This window comes from Mytilus galloprovincialis, chromosome 3 (genome assembly GCF_965363235.1).
Source record: "Mytilus galloprovincialis chromosome 3, xbMytGall1.hap1.1, whole genome shotgun sequence".
Classification (NCBI taxonomy): Eukaryota; Metazoa; Mollusca; class Bivalvia; order Mytilida; family Mytilidae; genus Mytilus; species Mytilus galloprovincialis.
In genome coordinates, this window is record NC_134840.1 from 75366543 (window position 1) to 75380870 (window position 14328).

Sequence of the window (14328 nt, forward strand, 5' to 3'; positions counted from 1 at the left end):
TCAAAATTTTACGTGGAACATTATTTTTTAGTCCTAATAATTATGACGTCTAGCAAGACTATTTTATTTTTTTTCTGGGACGCCTTCCTACGATAAATTAGGTCGCAAAGTTCCCCCCAAAATTTACTCTCAAAGTCCAGATGTAAAAAATGGCTTCCTTGTTATGACGTCGCAGGAAGGTGTCCCAGAAAAAAAAAATAAAATAGCCTTGCCAGACGTCAGTCCTAAGAAGGCGTCCCAGAAAAAAAATTAAAATAGCCTTGCCAGACGTCAGTATTATTTGACTAGGAACATTTGTGATGTACATTTAATTTAGTAATGGCGGACATGTACATATTGTAGCAATAAGGTGTATTCAAAGCATAATAATTAATAATAAATCAACTCAGATGGAATTTTCATCAGTGGATGGAAGCATACTGATAAGTCAAATTTCTTTATTTTTCACACAGCATCGGCATAGAGTGATAAGATATAAATCAGGAGATTAATCATTGTTTAGAAGTCAAGAATTTTTATATTTTACTTATTTGGGTAGATACATGTAACATAACATTTATTTTGTCATAATACCTGTACGCTCAGCATTCTTCATGAAAACTATCACACTGATTTTAAATCATTTTAGGGAAGCACTGTGTAAGCAAACATTTCAGTAGGCAAAGAGTCTTTAGACTGACTGTAATAGTCTGTATATCATCTAAAAAGCCTAGTTCTTGTCAACTTCATATTAAAACATTTTAATAGATGTCTCCCCAATTTGGTGTATTTCTTTTATCTTAAAATTTTAGCATTTTTCAAAGTCCTGTTCATTTATTTTTCAACCCAGCCCAGAAATATGCAGTTACCTTTAATATGGGTGATTAAGGGAAAGGTGACCTGGCTCACCTCTAACAAAGGCTATATTTATTGTCAATGCAGACATTTAACCTGTTCAACACCAAATGCTGTCAAGTTTGGGTCCCTGGCCATGGCTCTTCTTTTTTTATTATTCATCTTACATGTACATTTCCTTTGAATTTGTTTGCTTATTTGTTCTATGGTCTTTGAATATCTATCTATATATGTACTACATTTCATGCTCCCACGAAATATTTAAATTGTATACATTTTACTTTTTCCTAGCTTCTCTCGTGTGATAGCGGTACCTTTTTGGTCACTATTTATGTGTTGCGTTTAAATATGAATTGTAACACTTTATAGTGACTGAACAGGTAAACCAAATACTTCTCAAGAAACAGAAAAAAGAAGACTACTTGCATTGGAACAGCACCAGACTATGTATGAACAAAAACTCGGATTGGAATAGCATGCAGAGGCGGATTTAGAGGGGGGGCCCAGGGGGCCCGGGCCCCCCCTTTTTGGGAAAAAAATCGGTTGCTTATATAGGGAATCACTGAAGCGTGACTGGAGCGGGCCCCCTCTTCGCGCAGTCAGTGGGCCCCCACTTATGAAAATTTCTAGATCCGCCAGTGCCATGTAAGGATATGTTACGTCCTTGTGAATAAGCAAGGAAAGCTTTTAATAATAGTGCATTTTTTAAAATTTATTAGGTTTTTCAATCATTCTCTGTTCAAATTTCAACATAATATGTCAAAAAAGCTAATCTAACTTTACTGAAACTTTCAGTGGTGGATCCAGAAATTTTCATAAGCAGGGGCCCACTGACTGCCTAAGAAGGGGCCCGCTCCAGTCATGCTCAAGTGATTCCCTATATAAACAACCAAATTTTTCTAACAAAAGGGGCAGCCAAGGCCCCCCTGAAAAACCCTCTAACTCAGCCTCTGACTTTAAAACAATACGACAAGTGTTTCATTCACCAAATTACTGGTGCATTTTTGTGATAAATTTCATGCGCAATTTTATGAATGAAAGGGGAAAGAAGATCCACATGTGTTGTACCCGCACATGACAATTGCAAACTGACCCAATTTTTTTTATCACAACCAATCAAATTATACTGACATTATCAGAGAGTAAACATCAAATGAAAAAAGCACAAATAACTGATAAATATTATCAGGTATTACAGAATTAAATATATGTTTTAAATTTGTTACAAAAAAATATTCTCAATCTTGAAGATAGATATAACTGGATCTCATATTAAAGTACTAAAGACCATACTTCAACCTATAATGGTTTACTTTTATAAATTGTGACTTGGATAGACAGTCCATCCAAGTGACAATTTATAAAAGTAAACCATTATAGGTTGTAGTATGGTCTTTGACCCAAAGCCTGGTTCACACCAAACATCAATTCTATTTAGTCCATATCAATCTCCAGAGGTAGATTTAGGGGGCCCCCTTTTCAAGGAATCACTGAAGCGTGACAGGAGCAGGCTCCTCTTAGGCAGTCAACCGGCCCCAACTTATGAAAATTTCTGGATCTGCCACTGATCATGACAATAAACATTAACAAGTAAAACTAACTAATAATCATGACTATATGTATTACATGAAATGGTTGCCATCAGAAATGAAAATATAAATATTCAAAGTAACAAAAGCTTGATTACTTGTGCAACCAAATATAAAGCACTATAAAAGGCTAATACTAATATGAAGCTACAGAAATCAGGGGCGGATCCAGCCATTTTAAAAAGGGGAGGTTCCAACCCAGGACAAAGGGGGAGGGGGGTTCCAACTATATGTCCCCATTCAAATGCATTCATATTGCTTGGAGTGCAATATTCTAATAAAAATAACATACTCACAAACCACTCATCTCAATATAATCAGTCAGCTAAAATACGGCAAGCTTTTTAGAAAAGCTATTACTTGTACTTATTAACCATCAGCTGATTATTGATTTTCTGTCAAAATCGTATCGCGTGACGAGTTCAATGTAAAAAGCCGAGTGTTGACTGGTTAGAGAATAAATCCGAAAGAAAAAAACAAGATGGACAATCTCAAACACTTTTATAATTCTATCGCCAAAGTTTTTCGCAAATGATGATTTTTTTCGCCACAATTATATTTTTTTTTCGCAAAATGGGAAAATGGCGACCGCCAGGGGAAACCCTGGGTTCATACGTGTTTCTCGTTTCTCGTTTTAGGTAAGACCGTTGGTTTTTCTGTTTGAATTGTTTTACACAAGTAATTATAGGGCCCTTTAAAGCTTGCTGTTCGGTGTAAGCCAAGGCGGAGAGAGTTGTCTCATTGACACTCATATACCATTTTTGTATTTATATTATAAACAATAAAGGGCAATCATTTACAAAAACAAATAATAGAACAATATAACCCATAATTAAGATGATAAACAACGTCAGTATATAGGTTCTATGTATCAAGACCATCATGTTTTATTTGTGAAGTTGATACGGAATATTTATCAACTAGGTCTTGGTATCTTCCGATGAACTTTTTTAGAAAAAGGACGAGACGTTCTTTGACATAACCCTGGTTCGTAAACTTTCTGCACGGACACTGCTGACGTTTTATAAAGTCTGAGTAGCAGCTGAAAGTTCTTGAATACCGAATGGGTTGTTTTGTTACATTACTACAATGTGAATAATTATTTTGAATCACAAAATGCAAAAATAAAATACAAATAATTACAAATACAATAGAACTGTCTAGACTTAAGAATAAAAGTAGTGTATTATATAATTACATTTTACTACACTTGTAACATGCTGAACAGTTTACAGTTATCATTAGTCATAAGAATGTTGCGTAATCACTCTGCTGATTTGTTATATTTTTATTTATTACGAGCCGACCTTTTGTACTTTTCGGTAGGTTTATGAGTGGATATTAACGGCAGATTTCTTTCTGTTATTTTATTCAAATTGAAATTTGAAAAGTTCAAAACAGCCGACGGATAAATCTGACATCTTTAATGATTTTTTTTTTAAACTAGAACACACCCGTGATATCGCGGGTCCGTGACTGGATTAAAGTATATAACTATGCGCAAGCCTTATCTTAATATTAGTACTGTCATCTGATAAAGTCATGCCGATTATAAGATACACAATTTTCTCTGCTTTCAAATCTTTCTGTTTGAACCCGTCGAACTGGAACTTATCAATTATTGGTAATATTAATTATTTGGAAAACAAAAGGTCCTGGAATGGAGTATTTTTTAATCAACAGCATTGTCCTATATTAGTTATAAATAAAGTTGAATTCTTTGATTCGCTGTTTTACGTCATGCCCGCTAACAAATTGAAACTTATTTTTAGTCCAGATTTTTAGTATTCGTATTGTTATCTTAGAAAGTCTTACGGATTAAAATACTACAATAGGTAACAATTTGACAATTTTGTAGTGTCAACCCTGTGATTATGACCCGTGTATATAGCATATTAATCCTGAATACACCGTTTGGTGGTGCGCCTGTCAGATGCGGAACGTACAGATAAGGTAATAGGTAACAGGTGATTATACTATTGGTATCGGTTTCGGACTCGACCCGGAACTTCCTAATTATTGGCAATATTAATTACGTGGAAAACAAAAGGGCCTGGAGTGGTGTAATTTTTAATCTACACCTTTGTACTATATTAGTTGTATATAAAGTTGAATTCTTTGATTCGTCGTTTTTAAGTGATGACGGCTGACAAATTGGACCTCGTAATTTTAGTATTATAGATTAGTCTCTACTTGTTTAATTAATGTGAAAGACAGATTTCTTCATTTATTGGCCTACAGTCATTCATAGTTACAACTGACAACTTGTACTGGACATCTAATATTTTTTAAACAAAATTATGGAAATTTGTGATATTCACCATTTTCCAAAAACAGATCAAAAACAAAATTAGAACATATAAAACTGTCTTAGATTTTAGGTCACCAATTTCAAAATTGTAATTCTACTATAAATAACTCATTTTACTGCTGTCAATGATTAAACTTTTGAAAGTATAACTTCTTTAAATTATATCTGGTTAAGGGTTCAGTTCCCAAATTCAACCCACTCTTAATCAATAAAATTTGTCATTGAAAAATAAACCAGATCAAACTGATAGAAATGATGGGCTTAAAAGATTTGTATACTTATCAACCAAAGATAGCTTTGATTGATATACAGAAAACCCTAGACATTGTGAAATCAGTTATCAGCCACAATTAGTAATGGTTTAATTCTTGATAAAACAATAAATCATCAGATACATACTGGGGGTAAGTTTTTCAGGACTTTTTTTTAATAAATTGATGTCGTTGCAAATGAGATTAATGAACACTTAAATACATTGAGCCAAATGACTAAAAAGTATAATTACAGGACCACCAGATTTGTAATCCGAATGACCACTAAGAAAAAAAAATAGATTACGAGAACTCTGTAAGTACAGAAATGATATAATACATACAAATGAACAATAAAACATACATAAGATTAAAAATTTTCATAATGTTCATGTTAATTGGAAACCTATCTCTGTGTGGCTTGACGGAGATATTAGAAGCATTTAGATTTAAATAAACAAAGTTGTTGATGTTTTTATGTTTTTTGATAAGCTGTTCCATAGAATTTTAGAACTGTATGCAAAAGATTTTTTTCATTTTGATAATTAAAATTCGTGTTTTGCCGAATAACTACCAAATTGTTTTTTGAGACGGGTCTTAATTTTTTTTTCCTAAATTCAGAGTTCTAAACACACAACTTTTTTTTAGATAATCAGCAGTTTTATCGTGTAAGATTAAATATCTATAAGTTTATGATGAGAAATTCTGTCCCGGAAAATTTCATTTGTCACAATTACTGAATCAAACTGGTTTTTTTCCTTACATAACCTGGGGAGAACATTCAGGACAAATTCTCCATTTTATTCGTCTCATGTAGGTTCCTTCGGTCTTCATTGTGCATCTAAACGATTCCGTTATGCAAGTGTTACTGACTGAAAAAGTTCAAGATGGCCACGGCCTTTTTCTAAAATGGCTGTTGTTTGCAATTCGAAAATACTTATTTTTCAGGAAACCTGTTTTGCTTTGACTTTCTTTTAGTAAAAAAATATCAGTTTGGTAGTAACCTTCCTTATATGTGACATAAATACTAGAGATGAATAGTTTACATGTTCAGGGTTTGCGCATGCGCCAAATTGTTACAAAATCCACACAAAAACCTTTAAACTATTGACTTCCTTGAATGAATTAGTGTTTTTGGATTTAAATGATATTATAAATTGATTTGATGTATTGCTATACATGCGTTTAAGAATTTCGCGCATGCGCAAAATATTTTTTATATATAAAGAGCGATTCACAAGCACTACCAGGGCACACTGGTGGAAATCGCGGCTGATTAGAAACACGGCACGGGGTCTAATGTCAGCTTTTAATGAAAAGTCTCCAATATACATTATAGTTAAGGGTGCAATCAACAGGGTTTTTTTCTTCTATATCGTCATATTTCGAGGAACCACCCATAAGTGATCCCTAGTGGTGGTATTGTTAATAAAGATACTTGTATACAACTATATCACTGGAATCAGAATGTTCTCTAGTTTATAATAAAATAAAAATGAAGTGTAGTTTTAACCAAAAAATAGTTTTATCAAGAGAAAATGAAAAAAAAAAATGCCCAATCTCAACAAGAAAATGAAAAAGGTAATGTGCATATGTAAAGCAAAATTCTATCCGGATGAATTATCATCCGGCGGAAAAAATGTTACAGATGATGTTGTAGGATTATTTCCGGAGGAAAATATTTCACTGTGAGATATTTTCCATTGCCGTGAAATTCATTCAGGGAAGTTAAAAAATTGAATACTTAATAAAAAAAAGTTTTGCAAATACTATGGACTAATAATAGTGTATTTAAATATAAGCTAAATTAGTGAATAAAAAAAAACAAATAAATGTATTATCATGGGAAATAATTTCACAGATTTTAATAAAACAATAATATCCTGAAATAATAAAGTAATATCATTCAGATTATAATTTCTTAAAAGACAATTATCATGAAACATATAAAACAATACCAGACGTAATTTCAGAGATCTTAATTGTGAATTGATATCATGATCAATAAGAAAATAAGGTAAGTGAAATACAGGTAAAAGTGAGATCTCAGTACTATTCTGTTACGACGTTCCTCAATTTATATAGTTCGTTTGATTATATTCTTAATCTGTTTATGTGTTCCAGTTTTAAAAGAAGGATTATTCATCTTTAACCTTATAAGAACTGGTAAGAACTTTAAACATCGTATCATCGTTACCTTTCCCTTTCTTCCACGTATCTCGAACTGAATATTGCAAGGTCATTCCAGAACTGGAGAGGAACAAACGTCATCTAGGACACAATTCGTGGCTAACTACAGAGTGAGTTGCATTTATAACTTTGTATTCGTTTTTCACATATTTTAACTCTTTATCCGTGATATACTGGAAACCACCTTAATTTATAACTGCAGACTGATTTCGCGTTCTATGGACTGTGCCATTGTCTATATTTGACATTCATACATAATATTATTTATTCAACACATTGTAAAATTGTATTTATTTTGTATTTTCAGCTTTTTACTATTTGTTAGATTGGTTTGGGAATAAATCATCAGCACCTGATAGTTTTATTGCTTGAGCACAATCGTCGGTTAAACTAAATGGTCAGGCCATTACAGTAAATAGTCTACAACTTGCCTGTTGTGTCTTACAGATAACGCCACTTTACGTCAGTTCTACAGCTATAACCTGCCTGTTGAGCCCTGCAAGAACGCGTCATCCCTTGACGTACAGTAAATTGACGACAACCTGTCTTCACATATCCAGACAAGGAACGACATCATAGCAACGTACGTACTTTTACACTGACAGTGTGCAACAAAACGAGTGTGTACTAGGCAGCAAACCAACAACGTTGAGTCATCATGGATCCCAGTCAAGCGGAACAGCAAGAAGAGGTTCAGCCCCCAGAGGGAGATGTTCCTGAAGAACTAGTAGAAAATCCGTCCAATACAACACATTTAGATGAAAATCTATCTAATTATCGTAGGCTTACAGATGAATACATGGACTTTCTGAAAAGGACCAGAACATTTGACTGTCAAAAAGATTCATGTAATCTCTCATTTGATATCCGTCTGTCCAAAGTGGACCTGGCCACAGAAACCTTAAACGAGCATCGCCTTGCCCTGACAAAGGCCAGATCCACAACAACAAAGACATGCAAGGGGGAGAAAACCTCCCACAGCGGAAGCTCCAACGTCTCCGACATGTCAAGCCTAGCACAGAGGAAGCGTGCCAAGGCAGAGGCTGCTAAGTCTAATATAGCATTTGCAGAAAAGTATTCCCTGAGTGATCATCAAACAGGAGGCCTTATTAGAGGAACAGGCTCTGTTCAGACAAAAGGAAGTCAAAGCTCAATTCGAACAAGAGGCTGCGCGTGTAAGCCGGAAAAAAGCTGAACTTAAGGCCAATTTGAACCTTCTCGAAGCACAGAGAGAAGCTGCAGCCGCAGAAGCCGAGGTTCGTATCCTCGAGTACGACAATAGCCAAGCGTTGGACGATTTACCTAACGAAGCAAAAGACCCGCTCCAACGGGTACAATATTTCGTAAACAAACATCCTGTACCAACCAACGTATAAGGAGTAACAGGACCTCAAAAGACAAAACAAATTCCTGTTGAGATAGAGCTAAATAGTTATCAAAGGTACCAGGATTATAATTTTGTACGCCAGACACGCTTTAAGTCACGAAGCACCAGAGTTCGTGCCATCCGTGGCATTGAATTTTCCGTCACAGACACCTGCGGCTTTGCCATCAAATACTAAGTCACCAAAAGTTAATTTATTCCCAGATCTGGGAAGAATAACTGGCATAGGAAAACAGGGCGTTTCAGAAAAGATCTCTGTTGCATACCAAAAACAAGGCGTTTCAGAGAAGATCCCTGTTGCGTACCAAAAACAAGGCGTTTCAGAAAAGATCCCTGATGCCTACCAAAAACAAGGCGTTATAGAAGATATCCCTGTTGCATACCAGCAACAAATCAATCCTACGTCGGAGATAACCAGATTTCTCCTACGCAAGGACCTGCTGTTCTCACGGGTAGAATCTTTCCATACATGGAAAGCCAGCTTTAAAAACGTCACAGACGAATTTCAAGTTTCAGACTTGATAGACCTACTTATTAAATGGCTTGGACCAGAGTCTGCCAAACATGCCATGAATATATAAGGGCATCAAATGCCAACAACCCAACAAGAGGCCTACATAGACTATGGGAGAGACTGGACGACTGATATGGTGCTCCAGAAATGTTAGAGGCGTCTCTCGTCAACAAACTATCAACTTTCCAACACTGACGAATAAAGACAGCTCACTCCTTTACGATTTGCTAGATATTATCTCAGAAATTGAGTATCAAAAAGAAAATCCGAAGCTGGGATGTTTGCTAGCTCATTTCGACTCTTCGTCCGGGATAAATCTTATTGTGGATAAACTGCCATACGGACTCGAAGAAAAGTGGATAACAAGGGCTTCAAGATACAAGTCTAGACACGAAGTTGCCTTTCCGCCTATCACAGAATTCTCTGCCTTCATCAGGGAAATAAGCAAAATTAAGAACGATCCTGGTTTCATCTGTGGGTTAAAAGTCACACCAAATACAAAATGTGCTGCGCCAAAGTTCACACCTCAGACGTACTCTAAAGTCAACGTCCATAAGATGGATGTTGAACAGCAAACTAGTGACAGCAGTCAACAACAAGATCTGTGTATCTTACACAAGACAAAACATCCCTTGAACGAATGCCGAGCGTTCCGAGCCAAATCAATTGAAGAACGAAAGGAACAGAACAATGTTTGCTACAAATGTTGTGAGTCAACCGCACACAGAAGTCGTGATTGCAACGCAAGCATCAGTAGTAACGAGCGTGGAAGTCAACGACACACCACCGCACTACACATAGCAAGGATGCAACCACACACCATTTCTTCAGATAATTCGGCTGGAACAATCTACGGCGGCGAGCAGACAGAGACAGCTGAAACAAAGTTAAACTCTATGAGTTCGATCTGCACAGAGATCTACAAGGATCATAAGAGTGAGAAATCTTATTCCAAGATATTACCTGTGCATGTGTACCACAAAGACAGGACAGACAAACTTATCAGAATGTACGCCATTATTGACTACTAAAGCAACCGGTCTCTTGCCTCTTCTGAATTCTTCAGTTTGTTCAACTCTTGGGAAAAACCTGAAAACTACTTAAGAAATAATTCCTTCATGTCATGCTCTATGCTCATTTTAACATGGGTAGGCATTATATTTGTCGATATTTTACACTGAACGTTAGCGAGGTGTAAAATGTGATCAAATATAATGCCTACCCATGTTAAAATGAGCATAGAGCATGCCATGAAGGAATTATTTCGATTCTAATAGGACAAATACAGTATTTTTATAGGTCGAAGCGTACGAAAATACCGTAAAAGTGTTTGGCTGTTCCCGTTTCCTCCTCAAGGAGTATGTGCATTGCATTTCATATTTGATCAGTTTAAAAACTACGAGCAGGGTAAATATATATTGTTTCATAAAAAATATATAATAAAAGCTTAAATGTATATATTTTTAAAGGATAACGATGGAAATAACGTTAATATAAACAGTAAGTTCGTGCGCATGTGTCAAACGTATTTTGTGCTCATTAGAACATGGCTTTGTTTACAAACAAATCGTGTTTCTAGTTTTTCCACTGATCTGTGTCCACACTTGTTAGAACTAAAACAAGTTGCGTTCTTTAAAAAAAGAAAAGCAATACATGAACATAAGACCACTGACTGCCGGGTCACTAAAATATTGTTGCTGAATTTGTGTTTGCTTTTGAATTGAAATAATTGACTGTGAATAGAAGAAGCCAGTTGAAAGTATATATTTACAGCATCTATTTGAATAGTTATTTTAAAGCTCGACTATTTTATTTATTACTTGGGAATGTACTTAATTTTTCCGATTATAACCATTTGGCAAATCATAATTTCTACTAACCGGATGACTTGTGCAAATTGCACAAACCTATCGCAATATAAATTTATGCACTCAGTTTGCTTTGTAAGCTGGAATTCTGGATGCATTTATTTTTATCTATCATATCTTTATATTTTGTTTCCTACATGAATGCCTTTATATTCTCAACTCGTATTTGAAGCTGTCTGGTAGATGTTGAAACCTGTGGCATGCAATTTATTGGGACCCATAAAACATCTCAAATTTTAAGGATTTCCTGATTTTACTTAAATCCATTCAAATATTCTACCAGAAAACTTAGTTTTGCCGAAGAATTTCTTTATTCAGAAGTTTATGAATACCTGAACACACTTTTAAAATAACCAATTTATATAAAAAGGTATGTAGATTGTTACGGCCAGAAATCGCCTTTAAATTGTAGCCAACAAAAGACACAAATCAATAATAAAATTTAACAATATTTATTATACAAAAGTTTACAAGAAGTATTACACAAATATTACTGTCAACTTAACTGTCAAAATATGAGTCCAATCTTTTATCTTTGTCTGTATCCGGATATCTTTCGGAATCCATTCTGAATATTACATTCACTACTACGGTCACAATCCAGTATGATGTTGTTTGTAGAATTAAAGTGTCAATCCAAATGTGGTGAATACTAATGTCTATCGATGTCTAAGTCTAAGTCCAAGAGTTTAACTTTAGTGTCTGTATATATATATTTGTCATGGGAGATTCTAGAACAGTCTATAATGGAACATCCTAGAAAGTTACAACAGAAGTTTCTAGTAAAATGTAGAAGTTTATATAACGCATCTTTTATTAGGATCATTCTGGAAAGTTCCAATCATTCTGTAATTGTTCCAGTGATTTCTAAACTGCACAGTTCTAAGATTATTCTGTAAACAACTATCAGGCCACACAACACAAATCAGGCCAACATAAATAAATACAATAATTACAATATCATAACAAGATGTAAAAAGATACCAGAATTAAAATGATGTACACCAGGCACAAGTTAAGTCTACAAAAAAAGCATCAGTGACGCTCGAATGAAAAAAGTTAAAAGGCTAAATACATTACAAAATTAAGGAATCTATTCCTTGGGTAGACAATCCTTAGCTTTTAGAAAAGGTCAAAATTTATAATAGGACAGTGACTCAAAAAAGAAATAAAAGAGAAACAACTTGAAGTCAGAATACCGTGAGTAATGATGACCGTGCTTGAAAATCACATGTAAAGCTCATTCTGCCGTGTCCTGAATTTAGATAACAAAAACGAAAATAAGCTTTCACGAGTGTTATTGCATGCAAGTAGTATTTTAGCGCACGAAATAGTAAATAGAAAGCATCTCACTAATACTCGGGGAAAAGAATACGCATTTGCGTCATCACATATCTTAATCTAATAGTTGTCAAACTGCCTACATTAAATGTTTTGACTCCGGATTCATTGACATTTTATCCGGAATTTTTGAGAACGCAAACCGATAGTGTGCTTTTGAAATGTGATCTATAATGTGAATGACTCAAGACGTGTAGGATGTTGGTAAACACAATGAATACCATTTTCAAAACCGTACCATAGTACAAATATGTAGATGCTATAAGGTTAAACTATTAAAACAAACAAACAAAAATTGAATTAAAACTTTATAATAAACTAACGTTCCTGTTAGTATTTTTTTCAAATTCTTTTGAATATGTATAATATCAATAAAGACAATATTAATCAAAACCAAGGAGTAAACAAAGACTCACAAAACCAAAGGACATTTACATCAACAGTTATGAATAATAATTAAGAAACAACACGAACTCCACTAGAAACCGGGAGTGAAATAAGGTGCTCCGGAAGGGTAAGCATTTCCTGCACCGTATACGACACCCGTTCGGTAATTATGGAAGGTTATTATGATTAAGGAAGAATATATATGATTTCTGACACACTTTTGTCATAATGGCCAATCAGCTCATGATGGCGACCGGAAATATCTTGAGTGATGACCTTAATTTAATTGATTCATAGCCCTGTCTTAAACACGAACGTCAAGTATTTACGGATGGACATTTTATTTACCGAATAAATCTATTTTAAAATTCTAACATTCTACTTTGTGAATATATAACTATACACAATATAAGCTAAGACTTCTAAATCCATACTAGAACAGTATAAAATAATCAACATTATGGTTGTTATTAAATTTTGTTGTCATTATTGTAAATTATTTTTACGGTTATTGTGAGCTGCAAGGATTTAAAATCATGCTTTATTAATTGAAAACACACAAGTATTTTTATTCACGACCGTTTAAAAATTTAAATATTTAATAAATTTATCTTACTTTCCGTTTTATGGATATATTACAAAAAATAAATAATACTTACTCATAAAACTTAAATACTAAAATGGTATGAAATAATTAACGTAGAAATATAATGATTATTGTTTATAAACGTTTTTTTTTTTGTAGGATGCAAGAATTTATTTAGATTTAATTTTTATGTTTCCTTTACAAATTAATATTTAAAAATACCAAAGCAGACGATCTTGTCATATAAAATACTTATTTCATAATTGCAACTCTGAAAATATTCTGATTTCAATCATTGTAAGTTTCTTCAGAAACATAGATACAGTATATATTTTATATGTATATTTCTTTGATTCCGATTGAATTAAATACTTTTGATAATATTATCTTTCTGTTTTCCGATCTACTATTAATATTTTAACCAGAATGTTCTCTCCCGTAAGTCTATGATGAAATTCACAGTATCCCGTGGTTAAATCTTCAAAAATAATTAGTTTACATGTTATCTAAACAACAGAAAATACCACGTTATAATTGACCCAGATACACACAGTGTACAGTGGTCGTTTTAAAATAAATATAATTGCGTCGTCAAGGGCCATCAAGGGACTATATCCAAGACGTAGATAACAACCTGTTAAGACCTGTATAAATGACCGAAAACTTTCGAGACGTTCCGAGAATTTTATTCTGACTTCCGGCCGAGAGATATCGAGTGGCCCATAGACACATCCAAAACTCGCCAATATATAAGCATGAACCCCTCAGGGGGTTCATGCAAAAATAACTTTCAACTAAGTAAAATACGTTGCAAAGTCGCGTCGTCCTAGTAAGAATAGTATAAACAAAAAATAAACTCAAGACCAATTTAAATACAAATGTGGATAGATTCATTGATAGATATTTGCTTAACTTGGAATCCGGTAAAAAGACTGTTGGCCCATGGTTGTCAAATGTAAGATTATGTTTTTTTGTAGGAAGTAACAAATTTAAAGAATTATTTATGACTTGAATTTGAAATGACCTCAGAAGGTATATTTTTTTAACAAATTGCCATGTTGATAATCTGTGTA